Source organism: Chrysochloris asiatica, unplaced genomic scaffold, assembly GCF_000296735.1.
Source record: "Chrysochloris asiatica unplaced genomic scaffold, ChrAsi1.0 scaffold00020, whole genome shotgun sequence".
Classification (NCBI taxonomy): domain Eukaryota; kingdom Metazoa; phylum Chordata; class Mammalia; order Afrosoricida; family Chrysochloridae; genus Chrysochloris; species Chrysochloris asiatica.
In genome coordinates this window covers 28,216,876-28,227,198 of record NW_006408538.1, presented here as the reverse complement: position 1 = coordinate 28,227,198, position 10,323 = coordinate 28,216,876, and positions in this window count along the sequence as shown.

Below are 10,323 nucleotides of genomic sequence, written 5' to 3'. Positions count from 1 at the left end.
CTTGGGGTAGCTCTGTGGGTTAATGCGCTGGACATTATATCAAGGAAACAACTCAACAGCTGTGGAAGTGGGAGAGTCCCAAGCCCGGATCACATGAATCAAGTTTGTTAAGCAGGCAGAAAGACAGGCAGACAGCTAGGTCTGACAATAAAGAAGGCAGACTGATGAAGGCTCCCAGGATTAGCAGGTAATACAGAAGGTCATTGATTCAAGTCCAAAGAACCAGAGTTTGGAGGATAATCCAGATGCAAGATTCAGTCCCAACAGAAAGTAAACAAGCTTAGCCTGAGTGTCCAAAATGTTGGAAGCACACCAAAATCCCAAGGAAGCATCCTTTTAATTGATTGGCTGCTGATAGCCAATCATCATAGAGTTTACACTTTATTAGATCTCACCATGGGGATAATAACCACATCTCAACTATAAAATAACTGGGACCCTGGCCCAATCAAATTGACAAAAATCCTTAATGATCACAGGTCTCATACAATATTTGTCCTTTTGTAGTTGACTAATTTCACTCAGCATCATGTCCTCCAGGTTCATTCATGTTGTGAGATGTTTTGAAGATTCATCATTGTTCTTCAGTATTGTATAGTATTCCAGTGTGTGTATGTACCAAAATGTTTTTAACTATTCCTCTGTTGATGGACATTTATGCTGTCTCCATCTTTTTGCTACTGTGAATAGTGCTACAATGAACATGTTGTTATTAGGTGCCATTGAGTAGGTTCTGACTCATAACAACCTTGTATAGGGTTTCCAAGGAATATGTGGTGGGTTTGAAATGCCAGCCTTGTGTTTCACAGTCCAGTGCTGATCCTACAGTGCCACACCAGATGGTTGTACATATATTTATTTATGTCACAGCTCATATTTATTGAGGATGTATACTCAGTAGAGCAATTGCTGGGTAATACAGTGTCTCTATTTTCAACTTTCTGAGAACATGTCATACCATTTTCCACAACTGTTGTTGTTCAGTGCCGTTGAGTCAGTTCCAACTCATAGTGACCCTGTATAGGGTTTCCAAGGAGTGGCTGGTGAGCTTGAACCATTGACCTTGTGGTTCAAATCAACCTTGCAGTCCAGCACATTAACACACAGTGCCAAGTCCCAAAAGCAGTGTAGGAGGGTCCCAGTCTTCTACATCCTTGCCGGTATTTGTTGTTTTCTGTTTGCTATTAACGTTGGAGTAAAATGTGGTGTTGCCAACTGACTAAACCAATCTATGTTGGAAGATGTACAACCAGAATGTGTCTTGTAAGCTAGGATGGTCAGAATGCGTCTCTTGTAGTTCAGACATATTATTAGAAGGGACCAGTCCCTAGAGTAGAACATCTTGTTTGGCAAAGTAGAGGAAGATCTTCAATGAGATGGATTGGCACAGTGGCAGCAGCAATGGGCTGAAACATAGCAACAATTGTGAGGTTGGCATATGACTGGGCAGTGTTTCATTCTGTTGTGCATGGGGTGGCTATGAGTCAGCATGGACTCAATGGAACCTAACAACAAATAACAACATCAATGCTAGTTTTATAGCTCTGTAGGTTCTGTATGTCTGAAATCAAGCCCACTTCCAAAGCTGCACATTCAGCCCCTGCCTCATACTGACTTGCTGAGAAATCTCAGAAATCCCAGAAATCAGGGTCTGCACTCGTGGTAGCTAAGAATGAGATCTGTCCACAGCCCTGGTCACTAGGGTGTGTGTTCTGCCATGCCACCTTCTGTTGCCAAAGCTGCTCACAAAAGTTCAAGATGGTGGTAGTACTGCCTCTTATTGGCCACTCACCAGTCAGTCTCTGTCTCTTACCCACCATCCCTGCTCTGTTCTCCTCCCAACAAGCACTCAATCCACTTCTGTAACCTTTCCTCTGAAGTTCAAGGCTCCAGGATGTTCTTCAGTGTCTGTTTCATTTTGTCTCTCGTATCTTGGTTGTAGAGGGTCCATCTGTTTGTTTACTTTTAGAATGTCTATCTCATTTCTAAAATCCCACTTTCCTTATTTTTTTTAAAGATCTTTGCCATTTTTCCCTTAGTTCTTTGATTATATTTAATATTGATGTATTATATTCCTTCATTTTGTTTTTATTCAGGCTTCTATATATATAGTCATAGATGCAATTTCATTCATGTTAATTTGAATGGGTTATCATTTCTTATATCTTTGTCTTGTGCTGTTTTTGTTTGGGCTTTGGTATTTTCTAGAGCGTTAGTTTTTTTCAGTTCTCACCAATATTTGGTGTTTTTCCTCACACTACTGTCTGTAAGAAACTGTTAGGTAAGCAGAGTTGTTGGTCTTTGCTACTGCTTCCTCTCCCTTCCTTTGATAGTAATTTTCTCTCCCTGACGTAATTAGGAATAGAAAGTTACAATTCTTACTTTTCGACTTTTAATATCTCCTAAAGAGATATTAACCTACAGAGCAGAGAGTGCAGCTATGTAGGCAAAATATAGAGCAGTAATCAATATTCCCGGAGCAGGGTAGCTCTGTTAGAAAAAACACTGGACTGTGAACTGTGGTTCAAGCCCATCAGCGTCTCTACAGGGTAAAGATGAGCTTTCCTGCTTCTGCAAAGATTGACAACCTCAGGAACACTATACAGTGCTTCTATGAGTCAGAACCGACTCCACAGCACTTCAATCAATATGTCGGTTTGAACTTCAAGGTCAATGGTTCAAGTTCACAAGCTGCTTCTCAGAAAGCAGCTTGTTTTTTCACTGTCACTATGGGTCAGAACTGACTCGACGGCACGTAACAACATCAGGGGTACGTTTCTCTCTTTCTGGTTATTACTTCCTCTGCTCTGTTTCAGCAAGCATTTATCCAGTCAGAAAGCCCACATTCCATGAGTCCCCTGTGGGGCTGAGTATTGTCTTGCAGTGTTAGCCAAGGCTTCTTTCCTTGCTCTGCCTGGGCTGGTTGGTACTCAGTGGCTAGGCAGGCAGATTTTTCTCTGTATTAGAAAGAAGAAACTTGGAACTCCCATATTGGCTTCTGAGAGCTCTGTCTTGTTGATTTCAGAGCCCTAGCAGCCCTGTAGTGGTGGAGGGGGCAGTATCCATGTAAGTAACCCACCACCTAACTCCCCTGGAGGGGATATTCTACAGCAATTTGCCAAAGCCTGGTAGTCACCAGTTCCTGGGGGGGGTGGGGGTGGGGGAAGTGGGGAGGGAGCTGTCCTTCTTCTAATGGACTCCCAGGGAGAGCTGTCTGACTGCAATCAGAGTCCTGTGGATTGTATGTTGGTGTGAGTGCAAGTTTCTCTCAAAGCATTGACTTTATATAGTACATTGCAACCTCAGTCAGCAGTTCTTAGTGCTGACTGAGAAGGGGGTTGCTGTTTTTAAGCGCCTTCAGCTGGTTCCCACTCACAACAACCTTGTATAAGGTTTCCAAGGAGCAGCCAGTGGGTTTGAACTGTCGACCTTGCATTTAGCAATCCAGTGCTTATCTTATAGCACCATACCAGGACTCCATTGAGAAGGGAGTCAGACTGATCCAAACTGACTCCTGTGCTAAGGACTTGGGGAGTCAGTTACAGTTACGTGGCATCCACTGTGTGCAGGCAGGCACAGTGCTGGCTGGAGAGTCAGGCTCAGCTGCAGCTGCCTAACAGTTACTGGCACACTTCAAATGAACCCCCAGGAAGGTTGGCCTTTTTTATTTTAAAGCCAAAACTTGGGGTCCTATCTCTGCACAGGCAGGGATGTGGTGGTAAGAAAAGGCAGTTTGGCTCTTTTGTTGGGGTTAGTTTTCCAGTTCTAGAGGCTGCCTGGCTGGGGAGGGGCCAAGACTGTGGGAGAAGTGACTTTCCTACTGTATGCAACACATCATTGACTTATCCATTGATTCCTGCCCACTTGTAGTTTTTACTGTAGTTTTCCACTTCTATCTTTTACTGCCCATTCTGAGTCCTTCAAGACTGAGCATCATTTTCAGGTATTTTGTGGTGTACTTGTGAGGGAGGATGTTCTGTGTATGCCACTGTATTCTGTGAAGAATCCTCTATAAATGACAATTAAAAAAGAAACAAGAATAAGACTTCATAGAACCATAATAACGACAATGAGGAACGATATAAATGAGAAATAAAAATGATAGAAAATCACATGGTAACCCAGTGGCAACACTAGGAATAGATTCTGAAAACAAGAAGTTTATATCTCATAAATATCGTAATACCTGCAAAAGAACTCGGTAAACTCATATGCTACTTTTTTTTTTTTTTTTAATGTTTTGTTGTGAATTATGTGATAGCTTACATGGGAGAACATTAGCTTTACATTCATCCTATTGTATATCGTTTCATTGCAATGTTTACAACCCCCTCCATGCATCATCAACCAATCAAAGGGTATACCCCTCAAGCCTGCCCCTTGGTCGTCAGCACAAAGCCCCTCTTCCTCTCTGGGTCTAGAGTCCCCAGGAGCTCCATCTTTCCACATCATCGTCTCTGCCTCCATTTCAGGCATCACTGCTTCTCTGGGTAGGGTCCCACTCTCTGCTCTTCTCCCTTGATGGTCCCAGGGACCTCTGCTCCTGGACTGCTAAGTCAACTACTTCTCTCCTTTTGCTACAAAACATCTACCTTTACATTAAAAGAAAATTGAAAAATTAAATGTGTACCTTTATTTTAAATATATTTTTGCCTCTATTTTTTCAATTCTATATGCAAAGAGTCCAACAAAATCATTAATGCCATCATTATTATTTTCATTTGACCCTCTAATTTGTCTTCTATACAATGTAGAAGAGGTAATAAGTGATATTGCTAACAGACAGACTCTGCCTTCCTTCCACCTCTAATAAGTCAATTCTTCTGCTTAATGGAACTTACTCCACTCTACTCTGCACCTCTAGTTCTACCTTCCAGTGATCATTCACAAAGAGAGCTCTGAATTTCCAAATTTATCTAGTTAAGGTTGCGGAAGCATTGACAAGTTTACTGTCATTTTCTGAGATAAAAGCAGCAAGATGATTGTAGGATTGTTGCTCTTAAGTTGTTAAGTGCCATACAGTAAGTTCTGACTCATAGCCACCTTGTATAGGGTTTCCATGGTTTATAAATCTTTACAGTAGGAGCAAAAAGCCTCATCTATCTCCAGTGGAGTGGCTGGTGCATTGAAACTGCCAACTTTGTGATTCACAGTCCAGTGCTTACACTACATGACACCACATTCATGGCAACAAGAAGTTATGACCTAATAATCATCTCCAGTTATTTCCACCTTTGTAATGAACAATCATACTCCTAGGAGACTATCTGAGGGAATAGCTCTCTGCAGAAAAAGGAGTGGCTGTTTTTCCACTGGCAGTTGAGGGCAAATCTCAGCCAGGCAACTGAAGATCTGAATCAGTCAGAGGGAAGCAAGGCTGAAACCGCAGTGCTGCTTCATTGTCACCGCATCACAGATGGCCAGCACATGAGGAAACAGAGATACTGGGTTATGAGATGTGCATAGACAAGCAGGTTTCCCCAGCTCATCCATCCTACAGTGCATGTACACATCTGGTACTAATTCCCTTCCTCCCTTTCCAGGGAGGTCAGTGTGCATGTGTGTGTTAAAAAGTAATATAAGCAGGTGAGAATTTCAGGCAAGTGGGCTCAGGGGAGAGAAGGACAACTGTGACAAGATGCAACATGCAAATTAAATAGGACTCTGTTAATCAAATGTGCCCTTATTGACACAGGGAGAAAAGGGGTCCCAGAAATCAGGATGGAACTTCAGCTATTTAATCTAATCTTGTGACCATAGCCTTGAGGCATGTAGAAGGCCACACACACTACCCCTTGCTTGGGCCATTTGTAAAGATGTGCAGGACATGCCCAGGGTATAAGCAGCCATATCCTGGACATGCGGTTAAGGAAGAGCACTCATAAATACTCTGTTTTTTTAATTCCTTGTGACATATTTTATAAGTCGGACTGGTTTACACCATGCCCTAGGTTTGAGCCCACTAGTCACTCTGTGGGAGACAGATGAGGCTTTCTGCTCTTATGAAGATTTAAAGCCTCAGAAAGTCTACACAGTGTCACTCTGAGTCAAAGCCAACTCAACAGCGCTTAACAACAAAAGCAATCACTGTGTGAGTCATTTCCTTGATATAAATTTCTCTTTATAAATACGTATAAAAGCTTCACTGGTTTTGCTTCTCTAGAAAACCCAGTCACACAAGACATAACTCTCATTTTGTTAAAGGAATGATTTTCAATTCAGCAACACTTTCATAAACCTTCACTGAAGATTCAATAAAACAGTGCTGGGAGAAAGTAACCCTTTATTCTTAGAGTTTTCAGGGTCCAAAGGAAGGACACAAACCAATGGTTGAGGAGTGCCTTCTCTAAAGACACAGACTGTATTCACTCCAACTGGGTTAGTTGCATTTCCTAGGTAGAAAATAAGTTATTTTCAAATAATATTATTTTCTACAAGGAACCATCACTGGTCTATCAGCTTGTCATACTGTGGTAGCTTGTGCGTTTCTTTGGTTCTGAGAGCTATGCCACCGGTACTTTAAATACCAGCAGTGTTATCCAGGGTGGACAGATTTCAGAGATGAGATTCCAGATGAAGCAGACTAGGAAGAAAGAGATGGGATAAGTCCAAATATTGAGTCTCAGAAAACCTTATGAACAGCAGTGGAACACTGTGAGATGGCATGAGAATATGGAATATTGAAACAGAATGAAGAGCACCAGCATATTGTCAGATGCAGTACTGGAGGGTGAGCCCTCAGGTTGGAAGTCACTCCAAAAACGACAAGGAAAGACCTGCTTCCTCAAAGTTGAGTTGACAATGAGATGTGAATAGACTCAATAAAGCCTTCATTACATTCATTTGCTGATGGGGCACAACTCAAAATGGAGAGAAACAGCTGTAAACATCCATTAATGATTGGAACGTGGAATGTACGAAGTATGAATTTAAGAAAATTGGAATTGTCAAAAATGAACTGGAATGCATAAGCATCGATATCCTAGGCATTACTGAGCTGAAATGGACTGGTATTGGCCATTTTGATTATGAAAATCACATGGTTTATTATGCTGGGAATGACAAATTGAAGAGGAATGATATCACAGTCATTAATGTCATCAATGACATCACAGGATGTCATCATAATGACATATTAAAAAAGAACATATCAAGATCTGTCTTGAAGTACAACACTGTTTGTGTTCAGATAATATCCATACACACCCACAAGAAAGACTAGCTAATACCACTACTATTCAAATTTACACACACATCACTAAAGACAGTGATGATGAAATCGAAGAATTCTATCAACTTCTTTAGTTAGAAATTGATCAAACCAGCAATCAAGATATATTGATAATTACTGGTAATGGAACACAAAGGTTGGAAACCAAGAAGAAGGATCAGTAACTTGAAAATATGGCCTTGGTGATAGAATGTTGTAAAACCAATGATTTATTTATTGCAAATACCATTTTTAACCAACATAAAAGACATCTATACACACTGACTTCACCAGATGGAATACATAGAAATCAAACTGACTACATCTATGGAAAACGATGATAGAAAAGCTCCATATCAGCAGCTATAACAAGACCAGGGGCAGACTGTGGAACAGAGGATTAATTGCTCATATGCAAGTTCAGCTGAAGCTAAAGAAAAGTAATACAAGTCCACAAGAACCAAAATATGACATTGAAAATATTCCACCTAAATTTAGAGATCATCTGAAGAACAGATTTAGTGCATTAGACACTGAAGACTGAAGACCAAAAGAGGTGTTAGATGACATCAAGAACATCATACAGGAAGAAAGCAAAAGGTCATTAAGAAGACTAGAAAGAAGGATAAGGCCAAAATGGATGTCAGAAAAGACTCTAAAACTTCTCTAAAGCAAATGGAAGAAATAAGGAGGTAAAAGAGCTAACAGAAATGTCCAAAGAACAGCTGGAGAAGACAAAGTCAAATATTATAACAAAAATGCACAAAGGCCTGGTGTTAGAAAACCAAAGGTAAGAACATGTTCAGCATTTCTCAAGCTGAGGGAACTAAAGAGAAAATTCAAGCCTTGGCTTGAAATATTGGTGGATTCTAAATTGGTGGAGTCCTGGTGTGGCATTGTGGATTAATGTACTGGATGGCAAAGTTGGTTTGAACCACAATATCAGTGGTTCAAGCTCACCAGCTGCTCCTTGGAAACCATATACAAGGTCACCATGGGTTGGAACCAACTCAATGGCACTTAGCAACACAACAAATGGGCAAAATATTGAATGGTACAGAAAGCATCAAAAGAAGATGGAAGGAATACACAGTCAGGGTACCAAAAAGAAATGGTCGTTGTTCAACCATTTAAAGAGGTAACATACAATCAAAAGCCCATAATGGTTCTGAAGGAAGATGTCCAAGGTGCACGCTTTCAAGTGTCAAAGATCAAAGCTCCAGGAATTGATGGAATGCTAATTGAAATCTTTCAACAAACTGATGCGGCACTAGAGGTATTCATCCATCTTTGCCAAGAAATTTGGAAGACAGCTACCTGGCCAACTGACATTAAGAGACCCATATTAGTGACCATTTCAAAAAAGAAGTGGCCCAACAGAAATCATTTGACAACATCATTAATATTGCATGCAAGTAAAATTTTGCTAAAGAAAATCCAAAAACGGCTGCAACCATACAATGACCATGAAACCCAGAGGTTCCAGCTGGATTCAGAAGAGGATGTAGACTGAGAAATAGCACTACTGATGTCCGATGGAGCTTGACTAAAATCAAAGAATACCAGAAAGTTGTTTACCTGTGCTTTATGGACTATGCAAAGGCTTCTGGTTGTGTGGATCATGACAAACTATGGACAACCTTGTGGAGAATAAGTATTCTGGAACACTTAATTGTGTTCATCAGGAACCTGTACATGGAACAAGAGGCAGTTGCTTGAACAAGGGAACACTGAATGGTTTAAAATTAGCAAAGTATGTGTCAGGGCTGTATTCTTTCACCATACTTATTCAATCTGTATGTTGAGCACATAATCTGAGAAGCTGAATTAAATGATGAAAAACGTGGCATCAGGATTGGAGAAAGACTCACTAACAACCTGTGATGTGCGGATGATACAACCTTGCTTGTTGAAAGCAAAGAGGACTTAAAATACTTAATGATGAAGATCAGCGACCACAGCCAACTGTATGGGTTGCACCTCAATGAAAATAACAGGAAAATCCCTACCATTGAACTGATAAACAATATCCATATAAATCAAGAAAAGATTGAAGTTGTCAAGGACTTCATTTTTCTTGGATCAAACATCAACACTCATGGAAGCTACAGTCAAGAAATCAAATGCCATATTATATTAGGCAAATCTGCTGTACAAGACTTCTTCAAAGTGTTCAAGAGCAAAGATGTCAGTTTGAGGACTAAGGTGCATCGTACCCTAGCCATGGCATTTCAATAACCTCAAATGCATGTGAAAGTTAGACAGTGACTAAGGAAGACCAAAGAAGAACTGATGCATTTCAGCTACGGTGTTGAAGGAGAATATTAAATGTACCATGGACTGCCAAATGAACAAACAAATATGTGTTGGAAGAGGCGCAGCCAGAATGCTTCTTGAAAGCCAGGATGACCAGACTTCATCTCTTAATACTTCAGCCATATTTTCAGAAGGGACCAGTCCCTAGAGACTGTTTGGTAGATGGGAGTGTAGGGGGGAAAGAGGAAACTCCCCAACTAAACCATTGGCATAGTGGCAGCAGCAATGGGCTCAAAAGTAATGATGATTGTGAGGTTAGCACTGTACCCAGCAACATTTTGTACTGTTGTGTAGAGGATGCTATGAGTCAGTACAGATTTGATGGCACCTAACAACAACACCTGGAAATGGAAATTGGAAAGCTTATGAAGCTTAATATTAATTTGGCACTGTGTCCAGATAGAAATCCAAACATAATGATGGAAACTAACTAGAAAATCCTTTTGAGAGTTAAAAAAATTATTACTTTTAATTGTTATCACAACAGCAAAATAACTAGAAATAAACCTAACAAGACCTATGTGAAGAAAAATATTAAAAGAACCAAATAAAGTGTCAGTGACAATATTTCTTGGTTTGAAGATTGAATATAATAAAACTATAAACTTTAAATATGAAAATTTAATGGAATATCAATAAAAATTACAACAGCATTTTTGTTTTGTTTTGGTCTGGGATTTGATAGCCTACCAAAATGGAAAAAATGGAGAAGAAAATACTAAGCACATTCTGAAATTAGTCATGACAGGTTTCCCTAGTAGTTAAGAAAATATAATGTGAACTCAGAGGACACCAAG